Source organism: Chelonoidis abingdonii, chromosome 7, assembly GCF_003597395.2.
Source record: "Chelonoidis abingdonii isolate Lonesome George chromosome 7, CheloAbing_2.0, whole genome shotgun sequence".
NCBI classification, from domain to species: domain Eukaryota; kingdom Metazoa; phylum Chordata; order Testudines; family Testudinidae; genus Chelonoidis; species Chelonoidis abingdonii.
Window position 1 is genome coordinate 19,276,514 of NC_133775.1, and position 24,578 is coordinate 19,301,091.

The 24,578-nt window shown below is 43.1% G+C and overlaps 1 protein-coding gene and 1 non-coding gene across 4 annotated transcripts in view; both read right to left on the minus strand.

The window, feature by feature from the left end:
* Nucleotides 1-24,578, minus strand: part of JAK1 (Janus kinase 1) — a 110,281-nt gene that overhangs the window by 70,774 nt on the left and 14,929 nt on the right. Inside the window, exon 2 of one of the 3 annotated variants that reach the window (XM_032779608.2) lies at nt 17,571-17,756. The exons of the other annotated variants lie outside the window; for them this stretch is intronic. The gene's annotated coding sequence lies outside the window, so the exon portion shown is untranslated. The remainder of the gene's footprint in view (nt 1-17,570; nt 17,757-24,578) is intronic. 3 annotated transcript variants of the gene reach the window in all.
* LOC116824385 (U6 spliceosomal RNA) lies at nt 17,077-17,188 on the minus strand. Its single transcript, XR_004373609.1, has one exon. It is a non-coding gene; the product is annotated as a U6 spliceosomal RNA (small nuclear RNA).

Consider the following 24,578-nt stretch of genomic DNA (forward strand, 5'->3'; position numbering starts at 1 on the left):
CACCCCCCGTCCGCCTATCTCTTCACCCCAGCCCCACTCACCTCCTCACAGCCAAACCCCCACCCACCCTCCTCACCCTGCTACTGGCTCGCTGCTCACCTCCTTACTCCTCCACCAGGGCTTCCCTGCCACCTCACCTCTTGCCTCCTCACCCCCCACCCACCGCTCGCTTTACCGCTTGCTTCCTCATCCCTCCGCCAGCTGCTCACCTCACCAATCGCCTCCTCACACAGACCCCTGATCACCTCCTCACTCCCCTGCTCACAGCCAGTTCGCTCACCCTGCTGCTGGCTCACCGCTCGCCTCCTCGCTCCCCTACCAGGCCCCCCTGCTCGCCTCACCACTTGCCTCCTCACCCTCGCTTCTCACCTTTTCACTCCCTCCATGCCACCTCATCTTGCTCCTTAAGCATTGTGTGTCCCGCCTGTGTCTCCAGAGAGGCGGTGCATGCAGAAGCAACAGGGAGGAATGGGAGGGGCTGATGTTCCCCCCACCACACTGCATGGGAAACTGCAGTGGCCGCAGGGAAACCCCCTGGTGGCCACATGAGGCCACGGTGGCCGCATTTGAGAAATATTAGTCTAGATGAAGTTCTGGATCCGCCACAGACTTCCTGTGGGATGCAGGACAAGCTGCTTAACATCTCTCTACCTCAGTTTTCCAATCTTTAGAAGCGTGATTCAGTAGAACCTCTGATTTATGAGCACTGGAGTTAAGAACTGACCAGTCAACTATGCACCTCTTTTGGAACTGGAAGTACGTAATCAGACAGGAGAGACCAAAAAGAAGCAAACACTGTACAGTACAGTATTAAATGTAAACTACTAAAAAAATAAAGGGGAAGCTTAAAAAAAAGATTTGACAAGGTAAACTTTCTGTGCTTGTTTAATTTAAATTAAGATTAAGCAGCATTTTTCTTCTGCAAAGTAAAGTTTCAAAGCTGTATTAAGTCAGTGTTCAGTTGTAAACTTTTGAAAGAACAACCATAACATTTTGTTCAGAGTTACAAACATTTCAGAGTTATGAACAACCTGCATTCCTGAGGTGCTTGTAACACTGAGGTTCAACAGTATGCTTATTTTGCAGTTTTGAGAGTGGTAATACAGTAATATTTGCACAGTATTTTGACTCTTAGGCAAAGCACTATAGAAATTCTAATTGGATAGGATTATGAGGAGATGAGAACCAAGACGGTTTGAGGACACAGTTTACAGGATGTGGATCTGTCCACTCTAATCCCACTTGAAATTACTACAGTGCATTAAATTGTGTGTGATTTTTGTTGTGAATTTTGCTTCCCTTGTTTTACTATTAGCGGCACTGGTACAAAAATAAGTAGTAGCATTTTTAAACAATCACACGTATCCTACTAATAACTCCTTATGTAATATTCTGATGAGCTGGTTGCTGGGGACGTTACTATCCGGTGAAAGACGTCTGAGTACAAATGAGAGTAAGAACCAAGATAAACTCTTCAGAAAAAAAGAGCCCATTTTCATGGGCAAAAGTCACTAAAATGAAGGGAGAGGAAAATCCCAGATAGTATTTGACAGAGATAGCATTGTTTCTACGGAAGTTTTTCAAAATTTTCTTTTTAACATAAAGTTAGAGCATGTTAGAGCAGTTAGAGCATGTTTGTGTTTGGTTACTAGCCAGGTAATGGTAGAGGAAGTAATAACAAGGTAACTTACTTGTGTAAATGTCATTTGCCATTGTTGTAACATATTGCTAATTTAGCTGTAAGGAAAATTATTTTCCAACATACTAAAAGGAATATTTGTTTGCAGTGTTGTAGCTGTGATGGTCCCAGGATCTTAGAGAAACAAGGTGGATGAGATAATAATATCTTTTACTTATTGCTTCCGATTAATCACAGTTAACTCACGCGAATAACTCCAAAAAATGAATCGCACTTAACATTAATTGTGATTAATTGCACTGTTAAACAATAGAATATCAATTGAAATTTATTAAATATTTTGGATGTTTTCTAGATTAATGGTATTCTATTATTGTTTAACAGCACAATTAATTTTTTTAATTGCTTGACAGCCCCTACTTTTATTGGTCCAACGTTTGTTGGTATAAGAGACAAGCTTTTAAGCTACACAGAGCTGTTCTTCAGGTTGGGGATATTTGATTGTCATTGAAAATATACATTGGATTCAGAGTTTGTGAACCATGCCATGAATTTGTGAACTAACACATAACAAGGTGGGCAAAGCAGCTAACTTTTAGCACAACTTCCCCATAGTAATTACAGCATTAGGCACTGTACATTCAAGCAGGCCAAGGAGTTCTACTTATTACACTCTACCTTTTTCGCAGTTTTTTAATATCAATCTAATATAGAACTCATTATAATCAACTGCTATAGGGAAGCTCACTGTAGTCCCAAACTAATACAACGCAACTCAATGGACTTTCACATCACTAAGTGGACTCCATTGTACTAATCCTCTGGGTTATATATGAATATACCCAAAACAGTCTAAGACCACAAAGACCTTAACTAAACAAGGGACATTCTTTTTAAAACAAAAACCAATGGTATTCAGAGCACATCCATATCTAAGAGTCCATAGATTTGTCCAACTAGGCCCCAAGCCCTTGAGGTTACAGAAAAGAGAAAAGCATTAGTTCAAGGTCTCTCTCCTCCAGACTGTGCAACTCCTTTTCCGACCCTTAGCAGGGCACTGTGTCACGGTTCAAGCCTCCATGTCTCAAGTTCATTATTAGCTTTGTTGGCCTGCCAGATACAGTAACTGAATAATTTGAAACCTCCTGCTGTTTGACTCAGCCATGGGACAATTCATATTTGTATGTAGGGGAGTGGGAGGGATGTTTCTTTCCAATAACATTCCCAAAACAGTATTAAAAGTATATTAATGCTGTAAAGTCACACAGCGAAAGGTTAGGAAATGGGCGCAGTAAGGCTGCCTGTGCAACCTTAATTCAGCCCTCTTCTGTGTATGCCTTATGATACAGTCTTTAATTATATAATCACATTGTATTTTCCCCCAGGACCCCTGCCTTATTTAGTGCCCAGGATGGACGGTGCTCTTTGAATGAGCAGCTGTTCAATAGTCTGTTTTATGTTCATAGACTCATAGACTCATATGCCCTCATGCCTTATTTCCTGCATACTATTCAAACTCTGCTCTGAATACATAATCAAAATTTCCTCTGGGCCTTTCTATGGCACTCACTCAGAGAAATGGCTGATCCATGTTTGCTGAAATTTTCTAAAACAAATCAGTTGGAGGTAGACATCCTGGAAAATTTCAGCCCAAATTGTTTAAGTGTGACAAAGTTCTAAGCAACTGAAAACCAGATTTTATAATGAGATATGTCTGGCAGCCTTAACTACTGGCAATACTATCTGCACTACTTATGAGCAAATAGACATATTTCCAGTTCTAACAACCTAATCCTGCAGAAAGGATTTGCTCATGTGGAGTCTGAGTTCAGTGGGACCCCATGCAGGCATGATGACCTGCACTGACTGACTGGGGCCATATTCAATATTATACAGGCTGTTTCCTTAAGTGAATTAAGTGATGACCATTTCCAGCTTGATTTTAATAGCTTCTCTGAACCTAGTTAGATATCATCTTTTTATGAAGATCTTTTCTTAGCCTACTTGGACATCCAAGTAAACTTCACTTTTTTTTTTTTAACTGTCTTATCTGTAACTAGCATTCTCCTCACAGACATACCCCTCTACCTCACACTAGGTATATTTTCTGTCTTTCCTAGCTGAAATTCTTTAGATGCTAATTAGGCTTCCATTGCTTTGGCTGGTGAGGTCAGGGTAGTTACCAGCAATTTTTCATAACCTGTTTCTAGGACAAAAATTTAAAGAGACCATATCTGAATCCTCCTTCCTTGCCCACACTTTCCAATCTATCAGTCATTTCAAATGACATAATACAATTCCTGGGCAGATACTGTCCAATTCATCATATTCTCATAAAGTATTCAGTCAATACTGAGCACTTTCCCATGTTTAGGCAGTTTAAGAGAACCACTATGACATAACTGAAACCTGCACTTTAGTATTAGTCTCCTTAGATGCAAATAAACATAAATACACCTCTACCCCGATATAACGCTGTCCTCAGGAGCCAAAAAATCTTACCGCGTTATAGGGGAAACTGTATTATATCGAACTTGCTTTGATCCACTGGAGCGTGCAGCCTAGCTTCCCCAGAGCGCTGTTCTACCGTGTTATATCCGAATTCGTGTTATATCGGGTCGCATTATATCGGGGTAGATGTGTATATAAATACCAAGATGACGGACACCTTAGAAATACCATAGATATTTGTACACTTGTATACTCATCCTGAAGCCAATGCACCAAACACTAACCTATAGCCTGAAGGGCAAGGGAACTGGGGGCCAGCCTTTTTAAATTATCAGACCCAGCTGGAGAGAGCTGTTAAGGGCTGAGCCAGCTCAGTGGGAGATATGCAGGAGGGAGGCTTGCTCTTGTGACTAGTTCTGGAGCAGAGAAAGGTACAGAGTGAGGATTCAGGGGGCCTGGGGTCCTCGGCAGCAGGGGGCGTCCGCTTTGGCAGTAATTCGGCGGCGGGGATCCTTCTGCTCCAGGACCCGCCGCCGAAGTGCCCCGAAGTCCCCCACCGCCGAATTACCGCCGAAGACCCGGCACTTCGGCGGCGGGTCCCACTTCAGCGGTAATTCGGCGGCGGGGCGTCCTTCTTGTGGGGGCCCGGAGCCTGGGGTAAATTGCCCCACTTGCCCCTTCCCCCCCCGGGCAGCCCTGATATAAGAAAAAGACCCAAAAATCTGGACTGTCCCTATAAAATCGGGACAAGTGGTCACCCTACCAGGGCCCTTGCCTTCGTGTAGATCAGGGGGATAGCTTTGTTCTGTGTCACTTTGTGTGGGGTTTTTGTACGAACTGTGCCCGAGACAAGGGCTTGAGAGAGACCTGGGCATAGCATCATGTCAGTGAAAAGAATTAAACCCAGCTTTTCACAAGTCAAACATTTTAAACAGAGTTTACTGCACATGCTGGATAATAATAAGACTGAAGGGGGATTCCAGGCTGAAAAGTGTTCCGCTTGCATGGGATGGAGTGTGTGGTTGATTTGCCCTTAACTCTTCCTTCCTTTATTTTCTTTGCCCTTCCCCTCAACCCAGATCACCTTTCCCTTCCTACTCTTCTTCTTTCTCATTGTGTTTTTTCACCTCTCACGTGAGTTATGGAACGACAGTGGCAACAAGCCATGTCACTTTCCCAGCAATGAAGCAGCTCTTTAGGAAACCCAGCCTCTTCCTGGTGGCAGTGCTGATTTAAGGGGCTTCCCATTTTGGTTGAGAAGCGGGGAAGGTGATATCAGTCTAAGTGCTCATCTCAACAATAGAGTTCATCAAGAAGTAGGGAAATTATTCATTATGGCACTGTAGCGGGGCAGTCACCCTGCTTCTGAGAGAAAAGGGCTAGGCTGATTGGGGAAGCAGCAACACCTGGCCTTGTTATAAGGTCTCAGGGAGGCACTGGGTCAGTCTCTCTCTAGCTGTGGAGAGAGAAGGACCTAGCTTCCAGGGAGAAAAGGGTACCTGGAGCAGAGCAGGGGAGCTCCAGCCTGGCAACTCCCCAGGCTGAGGCCTTGGTAAAGGCCTAAGGAGGTACTAGTGCTGGGAGGTGGAGCCCAGAGATAGGCAGAGGCAGCTGGTCCAACCTCCTTGCCAATGATGAGCGGCTATGATAGACTGCAGTTTGCCCCAGTGAGTGGGGCTAGGTGATGACTGGCAGTTGCCACTGAGGTAAGATCGGTGAGAGGGTTGGGGGTTTCCCTGGAAGGGGAGTCCCAGAGTGTGGGGGTACTGCTGGGGCAGAACCCTGAGGTAAAGGGGTCCAGGAGGAACATGGGGGCCAGTGACAGGTGAGTCATCAGCCACCAGGAGGCGCTTTGAGTGATGGAGCTAATTCCCAAGACAACCAGCAGGAGGCGCCACACCAGCGAGCCTTTGCTTCGCTACAGACACGCACATCAAAATCCATGCTTTATCGGACAGTTATCCAAGAAAAGCCCCTGCAGGAACATTGGCTAAAGTATAGTATAGTATCTGTAAAAGAAGCAGAGAACTGGAGGGGGATAGGTGGGAATTAGAGATTGCTGTGGAAACAGATCTATAAAAATCTATTCCCAAACCCCAGAAAAGAAACATTACAGGACATGACTGGTTTCCTTTTTGTGTGATTGGGATATTAAAAGGTTGACTCTAGGACTAATCCAATTACCATTAAATTTAACAAAAAAGACTACCACTGGCTTCTATAGGAGTTGTAGTAGCCTCTTAATATTTGAAGTCTGAAGTGTCTAGACTCTCAAACTGCAGGATTGGCTCACACTTTTTCCCTTTTGAAGTAGATATTGCATGAAATTCATTGTATGGTGCACGCACCTGCCAACTGTCCCAATTTGGTGCCCCAGCAATTTACCAGAGCTATGGTAGTTTCAGAGTCTCCTTCTCCCTCTCCTCCAGGGAACAACTAGTATTCAAGCTACTTAGTTTCCTACAAAGTAGCCAGAGCTCTGAGGATTGTGTTACAGCAGTGAGACTCCGTAGGCTGGAGGACTCAAGAAGCAAGAACAATCAGTGCTTATATCCCTATCCCTCCTGGGAACCTGAATGCCAAGCATGAACAGCCTCTTCTCCTCCAAGCTCTTCCTCAAAATGCACCTGTTCAGAGATGCCAATTACCCTTAGCTCACCCACCTCTACCCTACATTGGATTAGGGACCCAAACTTGTAGGTTCCCAGGGGCTTCTGTGTAGATTATTTAGATTAAATTTTCTATCTATCCAATAGGACTCAGTGCTCAGTCTAGAAGATACCATCAGAGAGGCTTAGTTTTGCAGTTCTCAAACTGGATTTGTGTCTCCAGAGGTAACATGCCTGTTAACAGCAAAAATGGTTTTAAATAATATATAGAGGTGAGAAATAACAGACCTCAACCCTATTGTCCCTCTGCAAATTTGTGTACACGGAGTCAATCCCTTACCTCGCTCTAAAACTGCAAAGTTTCAAAAAGTTCCATGAATAGAAGATCGTTAGGGGCGGAATAGATCTGGACGAAGAGAAGTCTGGAGATAAATGTGAGAAGAGAGAGACAGGCAGCGCTCTTAAAAATACCCACCTCCATGAGGGGCATGGCTCCCAGCACTGGTGCAGTGTCTACACTGGCACTTTACAGCGCTGAAACTTGCTGTGCTTAGGGGAGTGTTTTTTCGCACCCCTGAGCAAGAAAATTGCAGCGCTGTAAATTGCCAGTGTAGACAAGTCCATTAGACAGGCACCTGTTCCTTCTGTCAACGTACAAAAACTATCAGTGCTGGGAGCTAGTGGGGGATTCAGCTGGTGCCTTTCTCTGTGTGATTCATTAGTGGCTCTGGCAGCATTCATTCAATATAGCTGGGTGTGGGTCTCCACATGTGGTTGTACTGAGTGATAGCAGCACCTGGAGGGGTTTGTTGCTGGTCACTAGCAAGGCATTGTGAGACATAGCCCAGGCTGGAGAGAGTTCAGGGGGCACAGTGGTCCCACAGTCCCAGGCTGCACCCCGGGGATCCTGTCACATTCTCAAGCAGCTGGAGGAAGGAATCACTAGCAGAGCCCGCTAGTGCAGCCAACCCTCCAGCCCACAGCATGTATGTCCTTTGTAGGATAAATATAAAATTGGAAGATTAAAGTTAATTTAAGTTTGGTTAAAGAAATGTGTGTTGTAAAGAAAGGCTCTAAACGTAATGAGTTATAAGGCCAGAAGGAACGAAGTAGGCAGGATGTCTGGTAATGTAACTAATGAAATAATGTGAAATTTCTAAAAAAAAAAAAAATTAAAAAGCTTCTGACTGATAGGGTTGACTGCAGATGTTTTTGGGTAAGATGCTCTGTTTTAGAAAGAGCCAACATGGACCTTCCCACTCCACATACAAGCAAGAAGGAGAGAAAGAGAAAAAGGGCCTTAGGGAGAAAGGAGGTTGTAAATCTTATCAAGACTGAGACTGGAAAAAGTAGTGAACAGTCCCAAATTGTTGTTTAGATGAAGTCAGTAAGTGGCAATGACATCACTTGTTATTAAAGTGTATAAAAAGATTAACTTTTAAAGGGTTCGTTGCTAATATGTGTCTGACTAAGTTGGAGTTGAGCAACGTGGGCGTAAGCACTCCTGGGTTTTGCCCATTTGTAAGTAACTTGATCAAATGCTTATAAATGTTTTGTTACTGTTTGAAGGTAGGCTTTTTAGGCACATTTAGAGCAACTGTATAAATACCAGATGGCCTTTGGATTTAATAAAGGAATTTATACTTAGATTGGTATCAACGTAATACCTTGCATAAATAATAATAATTCCAACATTCTGGGGACCAGGGCAGATCAAATGACACTAAATTTGAGTAGTTCTAAATCCCAAGATGAAGGGGCAGCGACCTATCCTCTGGGCCTATGTAGAATTCTCTCCTAAAGAGAAATTGAGTAACATAAGGGGAAACAGAGGTAGGTACTTTGGATGCCACTATAAAAGAATTCTTGGCAGAGAATGGCATTGGTCCGCTGAATGTCATGAATAAATTCCTAGTAGAGTACAACAAACATCTGTTGAATGCCTTAAATGGATAAATTATTGGCAGAGCACAGTAGAGATCAGTTGAATGACACTGAAATTTTAAAGAATAAGACCCTTGTGCGACCATGGAGAGAACAGTAATTGTAGCAAAAGAATGAGTGTAAAAAAAAAAAAAAAAAAAAAAAAACAACACAAAAGGCTCAGAGCCACAAAGAGACACCGGCAGATAAATGTGTCACTTTGAGAGATAAGTAAATGATTTAAGGAAAGAAAGTTAGAAGTTAAAAGGAGGTTTTGCACAAATTAACACAGCAGAGTTCGAAGAGAATTAAACTGTAAGAGGCTGTAGAAACTTTAAAGAGTGAAAATATTAAAGAAGATAATGTTTGGTTTGATGATAAAACCCAGTTATGGCAATACAACTTGGTACATCACATCCAAAGAAACCCCAAGTATTAAAACAAATCATGAAAAAAGGAGGAAACTGGTCTGGGCTCTGACAATCTTCCAGCCTCATTCACACTTTCTCTATTCTATTGCATACACAAAATAACAGGAACATACAGTACTACTCCTAAAATTTCGCAGGCCACCGAGCAGCTCTCTTCAGAAAGCATCTTCTTGTCCCCTTTCCCCAGCTGCTAATTAGGGATGCAAATATTGGTTTAAAAAGTTAAATGCTTAAACAATTATTGTTTAACTGGTTAACTGAGGTAGTGGGGAGAGGGGGAAGGAGCCTGGCACAGCGGGACATGGGGTTCAGCTGCCCAGCTAGGCAAGGCATGGCTGAGGTCACACAGACAGGGTTGGGCTCCCGCTGGCACAGCTGGGGCCGCTCCGGCCTGGTCGGGGCTGGGGTCCCTCCCGCCAGTCCGACGTGGAGCCGCCGGGGTTAACGGTTAACTTTGTTTACCTAGTAAGCCTAACGCTTACCAGTTAACCGGTTAAACTTTTACATCCCTACCAGTAACATGGTGCAATTGGACCTCCCTTTAGGAATATTGTCTTCCTAGAATTCTTGCATATGTTGTGTGATATTTAGGCTTTCTAAATGTGGAAACTCTATAGTTGTTCTCTTAAATCATGCTGCTAAACATGTGATTCAGTAAAATAAGGGAAATCCCTTCCTGTGCAATAACTTTGGTTCACTTCAGTTTACAGGAAGTAGCAGTTACATTCAGGGAATTTCTATACAGTCAAGTTTATAAAATATATCTGAACTTAAAAAGTTATTAAATTTATTAAATTCCTGATCGAACCCACATAAGGTATGTAATATAATCAAGACATTATCTTGTCTTTTTCATGACCAATTCTAAATAATCTAAAATAAGTTACACATTGTTAGTTCATATAAAAGCTCTTATGTAAGTGGAAATAAAACTACTGTTCAAATTACAGTCTGTGACAAATGAAGCAGGGGGAGGGGTAGCTCCCTTTTATGGACACCCAGCCAGCCAGTTAGCTATAAAATTTCTCTTAGTAGCTGTTCTCTACTTGCTTTACCTGTAAAGGGTTAACAAGCCCACAGATAAAAGAAAGGGAGTGGGCACCTGACCAAAAGAGCCAATGGGAGGGCTAGAACTTTATAAAATTGGGGGAAAACCTTCCTTTTGTCTGTTTTTTGTTCTCCGGAAAGTGGAGCTACAGAGAAGGAATGCTGTAAGCCGCTTTAAACCAGGTATGATCATAAATCATCAGCTCATACCTAGAACTACCTATCTGGAGCCCCCAAATGTGTAAGTAGATCAGGAATGTTTAAAAAAACACGATTAGGGTTATTTCTGTTTATTTCTTACAGCTAATGGACTCCTCTGTACTAACCCCAGATGCTTTTGTTTGCTTGTAACCTTTAAGATGAACCTCCAAGAAAGCTATTTTGGATGCTTAATTTTTGGAATTGTTCTTTTAAAATCTAGCAAAAAACTAAGTTCCAGATGTATTTTCTGTCTTTTTTGTTTTTAATAAAATTTACCTTTTTAAAGAACAGGATTGGATTTTTGGTGTCCTAAGAGGTTTGTGCATGTTGTTTGATTAAACGGTAGCAACAGCTAATTTCCTTTGTTTTCCTTCTCAGCTCTTCCCAGGGTGGTGGGGAGAGGGAGGTTTGAGGATACCCCACAGGGAAGAATTCCCAAGTGCTCCTTCCTGGGTCCAAGGGGTTTTTTTGCATTTGGGTGGTGGAAGCGTTTACCAAGCCAAGGTCAGAGAAAAGCGTAACCTTGGGAGTTTAATACAGGCCTGGAGTGGCCAGTATTAATTTTTAAAATCCTTGCGGGCCCCCACCTTCTGCACTCGAAGTGCCAGAGTGCAGATTCAGCCTTAACACAGGCAATGAAGAAACTCCATCTGAGAGAGCCTTCTTGAATGATGTTTGTTAGAAACACTGTTACGTATAAGTTTGCTGTTAAATCTCACTGCAGAAAAAAGGTGTGTATTCAACAAAATGAACATGAGTGGTTGCGTGAAATACACAAGTTAAAGGCCATATTATTAGCAGTACTATTTGTTATCTGAGAGAACCCAAAAGCATATTAGGTATTTCAAAAAAACAGCCTTGATCATGCAGAGGTGTAGGTAAACTTTACAAACATGGGTAGTCTCGCTGAATACAATGGAACTACTCACATGCATAAAGTTACGCATATTTAGGACTGAGGTAAAGCCCCTGCCCCAAACAGATTATTGGCCACATTCAGGCATAACAAGCGAGTCATAAACCTAAAAAGGGAAGAAGACAATAAGTAGGACAATAATAACAAAAGTAAGACCATGCAATTACTCAGCATGTACATTCTTAATGGTTACATCAAGTTTCTTTTGGTTTGATTACAACTTTACTTCTTGTACATGAAAACAACAGAAGTAAGTTTTAGGGAACACCTAGGTAAAATAAAACATATTAAAAAAGCCACTGAAGTGGAACTTCATTGCACTCACTACTTCACAGGGCTGTTGGAAATACTAATTAGTTGATATCTGCAGTGAAGTCTTATGGTGCAGAGTACAATGCAAGACCCTGACCCTGCAAGCCAGTCCATGCAGGATCTACTGCTTAATAATAATTTTCTTGCAAGTTATGTGGTACCCACATCAGAAATACTACTTGCAGTGTTCTCCCTTCCTCAGGCAAGTAAAATATCACTAGTTTTTTCAATTGCAATCATCACAATAAACAGTAAGTAAGTTTTCTGCCTAGAATGGTACATTTCCTTGACTGTGAAAAAGCATTTGCTTGCTTCTCATGACAAACTTAGAAGTAAACAGAAATTGTAAAAATAAATATATACAGACAACTATTTAAGATCTATCATCCAACAAGAGACATTTGTTTTAAATGTAATTATTTTTCATTCTAAATAGTGTAAAATCAGTTCCTGTGTCATTGACCTGACAATCAGAGTGTAGGATTTAGAGTTTCTATATTTCCCCTTTAAGATTTAATGACATTATCTCTAACATCAGAGCTAAATGAGCAATACTGGAACATGAGATCCAAAGTCCCCTGAACTTTAGGGTGTTTGAATTCTGGATGAAACTTAGCAGTGATGACCCATTTCTACTTAAAATCAGTATCAGGAATGCATCTTCACATACTGATTAAGTGTTAGCAGTGCCATTAGTCTGCAGGAGAAACAACACTGAACTCAGGTCTTGACACATTTTAAAACAAAAAACCCACAGAATTTTCAGTTCACCTTTTAAAATATGCTTGTTTGTAATGACTCTTGCTTTCTTCTTCTTTCTCTTCTCCCACCCTTCCCCCTGCCTTGGATTGGTAATGGCAGGGTTTTGGATCTATAGTACTGTTCCAGAATTCCAACGGGAGTAAACAGTCTAGTAGTGAGGTCTCTGCTGCTGCCCCACTATACACAGTTATTCCCTGGCAGAGCAGTGTCAAAGGACAGACAAAGGACAAGCTCAGGTCCAACAAGGACAAGGGAACCACAGCTGAGGATGGTCTGTGAAACACTATCACCAATTAGCTAAGAGAGAAAGCAGTGGAAGAAAGCTTGAAGGAATTTAACACACACACCACAATCAATGGTGCAAGTAGAAATCATTTCTTGCTGGTACAGTAACTCCTCACTTAAAGTTGTCCCAGTTACCGTTGTTTTGTTGCTGATCAATTAGGGAACATGCTCGTTTAAAGTTGGCCAATGCTCCCTTATAAAATTGTTTGGCAGCTGCCTGCTTTGTCCACTGCTTGCAGTAAGGGCAGCCCATTGCAGCTAGCTGGTGGGGGCTTGGAACCAGGGTGGGCCGGCAGCCCCCCTAAGTTCCCTGTGCAGCAGCCGCCCAGCAGGCCAACAAGGTTAAGCAAGGAGTTACTGTACTTCACTCATGGGATGGACACAAGGGGAGGGGGCACGTGACCCTCCATCTGATTCCTCCCCACTCCCATCCCAGAGCCCCCACATGCTCCCTGTCCCCTCCTACAGCCCCCTTTGTATATACAAACATCAACATGAGTAACTACTCACTTTCCCCCGAAATATGTAGTATTCAGTCTGTTTATATGGAATATGGGAGTCGGGTGAGGAGACATTTCGGTATATGTATGGCTTATTAAAAGACAAATTTTAAGTAGAACTACATCCTAAACTGCTTTATGGTATTGTACTCAAACACTGTATTTCAATGGTGGATTCAACTTCCTTTATAGGAACAGACTCCTGAAACTATTACCAGTCCAATAGGTGGTCCAGACTAGACGATCATAATGGTCCTGTCAGAAACAGATAACTAAGGGTTAATGTTTCTTTCACCTGTAAAGGGTTAACAAAGGGAACCAAACACCTGACCAGAGGACCAATCAGGAAACCGGATTTTTAAACGTTCAGAGAGGGAATGTTTGGTGTCTTTTGTCTGTCTCTCGGCTATGAGAGTGATCTCTGTCTCCAGGTTTCTAATCTTCAGTTTCCAAGTTGTGAGTACAAAGGTAGAAAAACAATAGGCTTTTATTGTTTTTTTTGTATTTACATGTGTGTAGTTGCTGGGATGTTTAAATTGTATTTCTTTTTGAATAAGGCTGTTTATTCATATTTTTCTTTTAAGCAATTGACCCTGTATATTGTTATCTTGATACAGAGACCATTTTTATGTCTTTTCTTTCTTTTTATATAAAGCTTTTCTTTTTAAAACCTGTTGGATTTTCTTTTCTAAGTGAGGCTCTAGGGGATAGAAATCCCTGTGCCAGGATTACGGTCTCTCTCAGGGAAAGACTGGGAGGGGGAAAAAGAAGGAGGGGGGAAGGTAAATTGCCCTCTCTGTTTTGTAATTCAAGGAGTTTAAGTACAGTAATCTTCCAGGATAACCCACGGAGGGGAAGCCTGGGGAGGAAGTAAAGAGAAGACAAGGGGAGGGGGGTTATTTCCCTTTGTGGTAAGACTCAGGGCATCTGAGTCTTGGGGTCCCCCAGGGAAGGTTTTGGGGAGACCAGAGTGAGCCAAACACTGGAAATTTTTGGCTGGTGGCAGCGCTATCAGATCCAAGCTGATAATTAAGCTTGGAGGTTTCATGCAGGCACCCACATTTTGGACTCTAAGGTTCAGAAGTAGGAATTATGGTTATGACAGGTCCCTTCTGACCTTAAAGTCTATGATTCTATGATAATCATGCAAATCATGATCAAATGATTAAGGGTTTATTTACAGGATTAGGTTCCAAGTTTATAAATTGTTCTGGATGAAACTCACAACGCCTGAGTTGTCGGATCAGAAGGAGCTTCATTCGAATAAAGGTGGGCAGATGTCTGATAAGTCTTAGCTCTGTTACTAAGATGAGGAACATATTTTTTCAGCAAAGTTCTTGGCAGATTCCTGAGGCAGCTGATTTAAGGCCATCAGTGTCCGGCATTATAAACTTCATTTATAGTTCTATCACCCACAAAGCTGGAAAATGAGGCATTTGTTTTCTCTGTTTTGCTGCTCCAGTTAACAAAATGCATGTTAGACTAGTCTGGCTGCAAAGTAGAATTCTGTGTACACTGGGAACAACACCTGATTCCTATAAGGCTGCAGAACTGGGCTGACATCAGAATCCAAGTATCCTCTGGTCAGTGCAAGCAGAGGCATTCCTGTAATGATTTGGACTTGATGTGATGCAGTATAGATGTCATGGATAATTCAGACCAATGGGGAGAAACAGAATGAAACACTATTTAAAACACCTTCTGCCCTTCCCCTCCCCTCTTGAGGACTCCTGACCAAACAGCACAATACATACGCTAACAAACTTAAACAAAGTTTGTTTAAGTTTGTTAGCATATGTATTGTGCTGCTAAAGCCATTTAAAGAATGAATGCCCTCCCTAGCTGCGTTCTGCTGCCCCTGCAGGAGGGGGGAGGGGGTCTAGCCCCAAGTCTTCCTGTTACCTCATACCCAGTAAAAAATCTCCTGCTGGTACTGCATACAGGAGGGTACCACCCTACTTGCACACCTGACCACAATACAACTAAATACTCTGTAGCTGTGAGTTCAAAATGGTACAAAGGAAACAAATTTTTTAAGCAAAAAGAATGAAGAGTACTTGTGGCATCCATTAAAAAAAAAGCCTTTTGGGAGTAAATAAAACATTTACCACGCAGTCAACAAAATGTCAGGACAATTAAAACCAAGCACTTCCCAAAGTACCCAGCTAGGTCCAGGACAATGATTAGCAAAGCAATATGACTTTCATGTGTGAAAGTCTGAGCAATTTAAAATGACATTCTACTTTTTGTGTATGTAATTTAAATGAAAATCCAGGATTACAACTGGAATGCAGGGTATTAGTTATCAAGTATTTGTAACTTAACTTTCATGTATTTAGGAAATGCTGAATAGTTATTGTGACATTTTTCTGTATTGTAGTTTAAATAATTTACCAAAACAATTGAAACTGGTGTGATTATATTGCATTATTTTGACAAATAACATTTGCAGAATTTTTAATTTTTTGGCACAAGATTTTTATTTTTTTGGTGCAGAATCCTCCCAGAAGTAACAACACAGTTATCAATCTAGCCGGTACCAACAATCTAGGGAGTGAAGATACACTTTTTTTTTGTTATTTGTTTAAGTTTGTGGGCATTTACATTCCTTCCCTCAATTGGAAAAAAAGTCAAAAAAAAGTCACTCTCAGGCATGACTGAATGTGTGGTCATTTCCACTCCTGTTGAATGTGACCCTAAAAAAAAATAGGAAGTAGGCAGAAGAGGAAACAGATGTATATGGTAAGAAACAAAAAGGCATGAGGAGGGGAAAGGGAGAGGAAGATTGAGAAGAAAAATTAGGATGAAAAGATGGAGATGCAGAAATTAAGTGGGAAAATAATGAACGGTAAAGAGCAGAGAAGAGAAAATAGGGTGGGGTAAAGTATTTTCTTATTGTAATTCCATTAACCTGGAAATTCTTCATAGATACCAGAAAGGAACCCTTCATATTTCAGTAATGGTGTCTCTTTGATAATCCTGGCACAGTACTAGTTTTAGGTGCTCCCTAGTAAACCTTAGGTTTTAGGGTAGTAGCTGTAAACAGTGCTGTTTTAGGATAAACAGGAATGTTTATTTTATTCAAATATGGTAATTTATCTGATTAAATTCCTAAAAGGCTGTTAATCACATGAACAATCAAGTCAACTTGAAAATGCATAAACATTCAAAAGAACTGTAATTTCCTTCTCTTGGTCTTGAAGTAAAGAGATGGTTAATCTAATATGCCCCCAATTAATTAGATTTTGGATTTTTAATCCAGTTGACCGTAATTGTTTAACCGTAAAAACAAATCCATGTTAAAGAAAAACTTGCCATAAAACACATTAAAGGCCAACTGCAAGGCAAAAATCAGCAACACTAAACAGATTTGTCTGTGGAATATTATATTAACCAGATGGGTCTGGGCACAGAATATTCAACACGGGAACAAGTTTTACTCATTTTTGCAATTTATTTTTTTTTAATTCTTTGTAAACTCAATTTAATGGTTTCACTGAGGGGGGTCCCAGGGTGTTTCCTTCTTTCAGAAATGGCTTCAATAAGCAAGATATTATCACAAGATTTCATTGAGGGGGGAGGGCAGACATAACTTTCTGAGCCATTCAAAAGTATTTCTCTGTTAAGCATGCTCCACATCTGTGCTTATCTCTTATTTTTCTGCTTTGGAGTTCACCTTTAAGTTGAAGAGAAAGAGTTTAATTTTAAAAAATGATTGGCTGCACATGCATTGTAGTTTCAGAACAGTAAGATAATTTTTTTTCCGCATGTGGTCTGCATGCACATGCAATGGTTAAATCTAATCTGCAAGTTCACACGCTCAAATGGAAAAAAGCTAACTATATTTCTCTATATAATACTCTTTTGACTACATGTAAAACAGATTTCTTCCCTTTTTTTTTTAAAAGGGAAATTAACAAAGTTTACACTCAATGCTCTAGTGTGCTATGGACATGTAATGCAGTAGTCAGCAGGCCTCTAACTGTCAGCCCTGTCTCCTCGCACTGCAACGATGTTCACAAATTTGCGTGTCATCCTTGCACAGAAGCCATGCTAATTTTCTCTGTATCATTCCAATTTTAGTATATGTGCTGCAATGATGTTCACAGCACCTTGTCTTAGTGCGCAACAAAGCTGCAATTAAATTTGGTGCAGCATCTCTAAAGAAAGGCAGAACTCACAACCTAGGCTTGGCGGCCCATTGTCATTTTAAGCTATTTTGCATCCTGATCTGGGCTGGGACTGGAGAGACCCCACATGTAACTTAACCAACACTGAGGGCCTCTCTAAACTAAGACAGCTTTCCAGGCTGTCCTATGGGCTGCAGGAATGTCCAAAATCCAGGCACTGCTGAGGCTCACCCCAACAAACCGCTCCTCTCCTACTCCCATCCCATCCCCGAACATTCCTTATATGTGAGGTTAGGAGGGGTCCACTGAGGACAACATCACTGCTATCTTTCACAGTTTCTGTGGCAATGGAATCCTCACCTACTTGGAATCAGAATATTTTGGGCCTTTTATACAGCTCCCAACTCTTCTCAGCATAAAGTATCCAAAGCAGGAGTGAAGATCTCATTCCAGACTTTATTTCAAAAGAGCTTTGGACTAGATTTTCAAGTGCCCAACACCTGAGATTGTTGTTAGATTTTCAAAAGAGTCCAGAATACGATGTAACGATCTATTTTGAAGATAAATATCAGAGGGGTAGCTGTGTTAGTCTGTATCCACAAAAACAATGAAGATTCCGGTGGCACCTTAAAGACTAACAGATTTATTTGGGCATGAAAATTACTGTAATTTTCACTCCATGCATCTGAAGAAGTGGGGTTTTTACCCACAAAATCTTATGCCCAAATAAATCTGTTAGTCTTTAAGGTGCCACCAGACTCCATGGTATTTTGAAGATTTAGCCCAGGGGTCAGCAACCTATCGCATGCGTGCCAAAGACAGCACGTGAGCTGATTTTTAATGGCATGCTCTGCCTGCCAGAGTCCCGGCAGGCAGCAGCGTGCCATTAAAAATCCTGCGTGGCCTGGCCCGCTCTTCTCTGCCCTCTGCTACCCCCGTGGGGGCAGAGCAAAGGTGTGTGCACGGGGTGTGCCCAGGCACACCCTAATGCAGGGGTGGGCAAATGACCCCATTCACCTGGCGCGGCAAGCTGTGGGGTCCGCACCCCCAGGCCAGAGCACCCAGCCAAGCGCAGCAAACCGCCGGCCCCTCCCCCACCTTCCCTCCTCCCCTGGAGCCATGCTGCCGCGCGCGCAGCATTCTGGGGGCCAGGGCTGCACGCTCCTGCGGGGCAGCGTGTCTGGCTGTGCGCAGAGCAGAGCATGCTGCTAAGAGCCTCATGGTAAGGGGTCCGGGTCCGGCGGGGGCTGGATGAGGGGTGGGGGCAGTCAGGGGACAGGGAGCAGGGTGGGTTGGATAGGGGTTGGGATCCCAGGCGGGGTGGCTAGGGTGGGGGTCTCTGGAGGGGGAAGTCAGGGAGCAGGGGGGGGTTGGATGGGGCATGGGAGTCCCGGGGTCTGTCAGAGGGTGGGAGGTGGATAGTGGTCAGGGCACTCAGGGAACAGGGAGCAAGGAGGGTCTGGGGGGGGCAGTTAGGGTGGAGGGTCTCTGGAGGGAGTGGTCAGCAGACAAGGAGCTGGGGGAGTTGGATGAGTCAGAAGTTTGGGGGGGGCTGTCAGGAGGCAGGGATGTGGAAAGGGGTTGCGGCAGGCAGGGAGCAGGGAGAGGGTTGTATGCGTCAGGAGTTCTGGGGGTCCTGTCAGGGGGCGGGGAGCAGTTGGATAGGCATGAGAGTCTCAGGGGTCTGTCTGGGGGCAGGGGTGTGGATAAGGGTCAGGTCAGTCAGGGGACAGGTAGGGGATAGGGTTCTAAGGGGGCAGTCAGGGAACAAGGAGCAGGGAGGCTTAGATGGGGGTGAGGTTGTGGGGGGCAGTTAGGGGCAGGGATCCCAAGAGGGGGTAGTCAGGGGACAAGAGCGTGGAGCTGACGGTTCTGAGGGGAGTAATCAGGGGGTGGGAAGTAGAAGGGAATGGATGGGGGCCGGGGCGGGGCTAGGTATGGTGGGGGCAGTGCTGGGGCAGTGCTAGGGCAGGGCTCCCTGGGTGCACACTCTAATGAAATGTGCTGCGCACGTCTATGGGCAGAAGCTTGGTCCTGCCAGCTCCCCTGCCTCTTCCGGTAGTGTGCTGGATTCCTGCCCCTCCTCCACCTCTCGGTCGCTCCCTCCCTGATGGCCAATCAGCTGATGGCCCTTGTGAGGGAGGGAGTCAGAAAGAAGCAGAGTCAGCGTGTGCTCGCTGCTCCCAGTGGAGGCAGAGAAGAAGCGGGGGCAGGGCCCTGGGGAAGGGGGGGGGGGGAATAGGGGCATATCCCCCCAGCCCTCTGCCCTGACCCCCACACACACACACCCAGCCCTCTGCCCTGAGCCCCCACTCACATACACCCAGACCTCTGTCCTGACCCCCCAAACTCACATAGCCCTCTGCCCTGAGCCCCGCACACCCCCCCGAGGCCCCTGCCCTGAGCCCTGTACCCCCTCATACACACCCATCCCTCTGATTGATTCCTTCATCCCCCAGCCCTGACCCGGCACCCCTACATATACCCAGTCTCCCTGCCCTGACACCTGCACACCCTTCACATGCCCCCAGCCTTCTGCCCTGACTCTTGGACCCCCCACATCCCCACCTCCACCCTGAGCACCAAACATTCCCTGCACACCCACGTTCCCACCTGCACCCCTCACATCAAAGGGAGCTGCCCAGGTAAGTGCCCCACACCCAAACATCCTGCCGCAACCCTGAGCCCCCTCCCTCATTCTAGCTCCTGGCCAGGCCCTTCACCCCCAGCCCTGTGCTCAGTGCACTCCCACCCTCAGCTCAGTGCAGAGAGAGGAAGAGAATGGGCCAGAACCAGGGAGAAGGTAGGTACTCACTGTATGTGGTCAGGGCCAGGACCCCAGACCGGCAGCGGGCTGAGCGGGTCCGGCAGCCGGGATCCTGGCTGGCAGAAGCCAGCAGATGGGACCCCTGAGCGGCAGGGGGCTGAGTCACTCATCACACTGCCGGTCTGGGGTCTCGGCCGCCAGCCCCACACAGTCAGCTGCCAGTCTGGGGTTCTGGCTGCCAGACCCTTGCCAGCCGGGGTCCCAGCCACAGGCCTCGCTCAGCCCGCTGCCGGCCTAGGTGAACAGAACCCCAGACCAGCAGCGGGCTGAGCAGGCCAGCAGTGTAAGATCAACATTTTAATTTTTAAATGAAGCTTCTTAAACATTTTGAAAACCTTGTTTACTTTACAATACAACACTAGTTTAGTTATATAATATATAGACTTATAGAGAGAGACCTTCTACAAAACATTAAAATGTATTACCGGCACGCGAAACCTTAAATTAAAATGAATAAATGAAGACTCGGCACACCGCTTCTGAAAGGTTGCCGACCCCTGATCTAGCCCTAAGAGCCTAGAGGAGAAAGGTAGGTATCAGATCTGACAAAATAAAAGGCATTCAAAAAGCCATTTGAATGGATAACAAAAATACCCAGATTTGAGAAAAATGCAAAACTTTTCCCACAATACCACACACACACACACACACACACACACACAGAATCCAGTCCCTGAAGGCCAAAGGGACAAGAGAAAAATATATCTTTATGCATACACTTCATTTTGTGACATGTTTAAATACCACGGTGAATAGTGCTGTACAAAAACCTAGATAGATACCTTCAAAGATTTAACATGACCTTCAAATGAAAAAATTCTCTGCACTCTTTTGCTTCTCTATAATGTATTTAAAGGCCTGCCTTATTTTGTTTTAAACACATGAAAAATACAGGCTTTTTTTGGGGGGGGGGGGGCTGAAGATCTCAAACTAATGGATTGTGACATCAGGACACTGAAACCTTGGCAAATGAGACAGGAATAAAGTTTAGTCAGACTGTTTAAAACCCTGTTTTTTTTATTAGCTTTTGTTAACATCTAAATAACTAACACACACACACAGGAGAAAATTTATCTTTGTGAAAGACTCAATCCTGTACCTGTCCACCTAAGGACTAAGAAATTTCCACTGAATTTCTTTAGTTCTTCCAGGAGCACTTCAACAACTACAAAAAAGCAGGAAAAAACAAAACACCACAACTCCTTCCAAGCCTTCTTTATCCAGACTGAAGGAGAAACAGTAACAAATATCTTATCTCTCCTTTATGGGTACCCAGAAAACATGATATTCCTTAGCTACTAGTTTCCCCTTTGACCTAGATGCTGAAGGACTCAAACATAAAATTCTTTACTTTTCTTAAAAGGGCCTGTCTGCGTATCCAGTTACAAGATTAAGGGCTCAATTATCTTGCACTAAATACAATTCTATCTTGAAAAGTCAAAACAAATAGCAGCTTGAGGACCTACTTTAGTTGTGCTTTAATTACTTCTACATCAAATTTGCATAGTGTACAAAGTTAAAATTTTATTCCTAGTTATCCTCTACACAAATGCTACCCTATGATCTGAGAGTCAAGCTAGATTCTCTCCTCCTTTCACATCACCACTAAAAAAGTTCTGGGGGCCAAATTATGCTTCATTTACACCTGTGTAGTGCTATTGGCTTTTAAAGGGATTGTGTTTCTATAACAGAACATAATTTGAAGAAACTAGGGCAGCCCACGTGTAACTGAGAACTTAATCTGGCTTTGCCACTTTTTTCCTTTGTTACTAACAATTATGCATGAAGAAAACAGGATCATTTATTTTTCAGATCACAGGTTGTGGGGCTGAATGAAGTTATTTTCAGATCTAGCAGTTAGAAAGAGACCTCCATTTACCTGTAAACTAAGAAAACTTGATATGAAAATCAATGAACTACAATCAATGCAGAGTTTCATGATACCATTTTTAGAGTATCACCTTTCAGATTTTAAAGAATGCCAGTGTTCCTATAAGTACTTCCAATCAGGCCAAATTCTTAATAAAAATGTATCACCATGTAAAAGGCCTTAAAAGTCTTCTTACAACTCCTCCCTCACTATGGGGTGGGGTGAGGGGTGATTAAGGGAGCTTTAAGAGGGGAAACAATCATGTAGGCTGCCTGATCCATAAATAGCTTTTACAAAAGAGTATTTGTCCTCTCCAACAGACACACAAATTATAAGAGTTTGTAACTGTTAATGAGAAGGTTTCCCTATACAGTACTTTGTTCCACAGATGTGCACTACAACATCTTTGTAAGGTAAGTCTATGCAATTAAGTTCTACCAGTGCTTAGCTTTTTCTTAAACTTATCTTGCTGAGCCTATATTTGGCTCATTTAGTCCTGCAATCTTATGTGACTATGTACGAAATGAGTAGTTCCACTGAAATCAACAGGAGCAAAATTATTCATATGCATGTTTACAGAACTGGGGCCACAGTCTGAACTTTCTCACATATTTTCATTAAACAAACCCTTGCTTTTTCAGTATGAGTAAGGATCTGCATAACTTTGGCAAGCCCTAAATCAGCCAGTTAGGACAAAATTAAGGAAACAAAAATGCAAAACCCTCAGCCTTTCAAATTCACAAGAGAGTATCAATGTGTTTATTTTCAGAATGCTCAAAGGCCAGTTAGGGATCATTCACAGGCAGTGTAGAGCTTATGCCTTAAAACTTGCAAAGTTACACCAAAATCCTACCTGATCCCTGCAGACAAATTGGAGAGTATTTGCTGGTCCTGAACAGCTGTGATATGTACTGAAAAGCAACTAATGCATATAGTTGTCAAGTATCAGAGGGGTAGCTGTGTTAGTTTGTATCTGTAAAAGCAGCAAAGAATCCTGTGGCACCTTATAGACTAACAGACATGCATCCGACGAAGTGGGTATTCACCCATGAAAGCTCATGCTCCAAAACGTCTGTAAGTCTATAAGGTGCCACAGGATTCTTTGCTGCATACAGTTGTGGCTTCTTGTTAATTTTTTAAGTCTTATCAAAAAGAGGGCCAAATCCTGAAAGTTTTTTTAAACTACATCTAGTTTACCAACCAATTCAGTAAAATCAGTAATGATCTTCTGCCCATGCTTCAAACTGTATGGGTAACTAATAGTTTTAAATGGAGGGACGAGCTTGCTAGTTAGTTTTGGTAACATGATGGGCTATGCTTTAGGGTTTTCTAAAAATAAGATCATATTGGTCCAAACTGCTAACGTTGCTAACAAATTACACATGGACTGTGAAGCAAATATAAGGTAACTCCCATTTTAAAAAGTAAATTAGGCAGTTCAGCTCCTATGTCTTATTGAAAGCCAACACACAAATACCTGTAAAAATCTGGTTCCAAGTGACTAGCAAACCTATTTCTTCTTAATTCTTTTCCCAGAAGAGAGCATAAAAAAAAAATTTTAATTCCTTTTTCAAACATACTAATCTACTTCAATTAAATGTTAGAAAAAAAGACTCAACCCTTCGACAGATATTTCTACCTCAGACACATTTTACAAAAGCCTAAGCTGCTTGACAAGGATTTAATGGAAAGGCCAATGAAACATAACCTAAAATCTAATGTGATTAAGAAATATTAGTCAACTTTTATAACTAATTTCAGTATTCATATTTGTCTGATGCACCGTTAACTAAACTTAGCTGGTGACTTAATATCAAAACATCAGTTAAACTCTATCCACATGCATATAGGAGCAATTGTCACAACATAGGTTAACGGCTGAACAGTATATATATATCTTATGAATCAGTTACATGTTATAGTTAAGGTGACCAGACAGCAAATGTGAAAAATCAGGGTGAGGGGTAATAGGAGATTATATAAGAAAAAAGACCCAAAAATTGGGACTATCCTGGTTAAATCAGGACATCTGGTCACCGTAGTTGTAGCAGAGGTTGACAATGTTATGTCTAAGTTGAGCCTCACCAATTTCATGGCTGTGAAAAATGTGTCAGACCATGAAATAAGCCCTTCCCCATAACAACTGATCTCCCCCTTGCTGCTGGGAGCACCCCAGTGATGGGGCTCCTAGCTGCAAGTCCCATCTGGGCTGGGGAGGGAGAGGACTTGTCCTTCCTCTCCAAAGCTGCTCTTGGGGAGATCAAACCACCTTGGAGTGCCGTCCCCTGCTGCAGGAAGCTCCCTGCCCGGCCTCAGAGGTTCCTGCAGCTGGAGGTGACTTGTGGAGGTAGGTCAGATATCCCTCTGCTCCTGGGAGGGCCCCAGCTAGGGAAGCTCCTAGGTGCAAGTCCCTGCTGGGCTGGGAAGGGAGAGCACTTGTCCTTCCCTTGCATATGGGAGGGTGGGGGGGAAGAGATCAGACCCACTTCCAGGTACTTTTTGGGTTGGGACCCCCCATGGATACAACACCCTTAAATTTCAGATGTAAACTGCTGAAAATGTGAAATTAACCAATTTTAAAATCCTCTGGCTGTGAAATTGATCAAAATGGACCATGAATTTGGTAGGGCCCTATCCATAAGGGATGAAGTCCTAACAACAGCCTGGCTGCACGT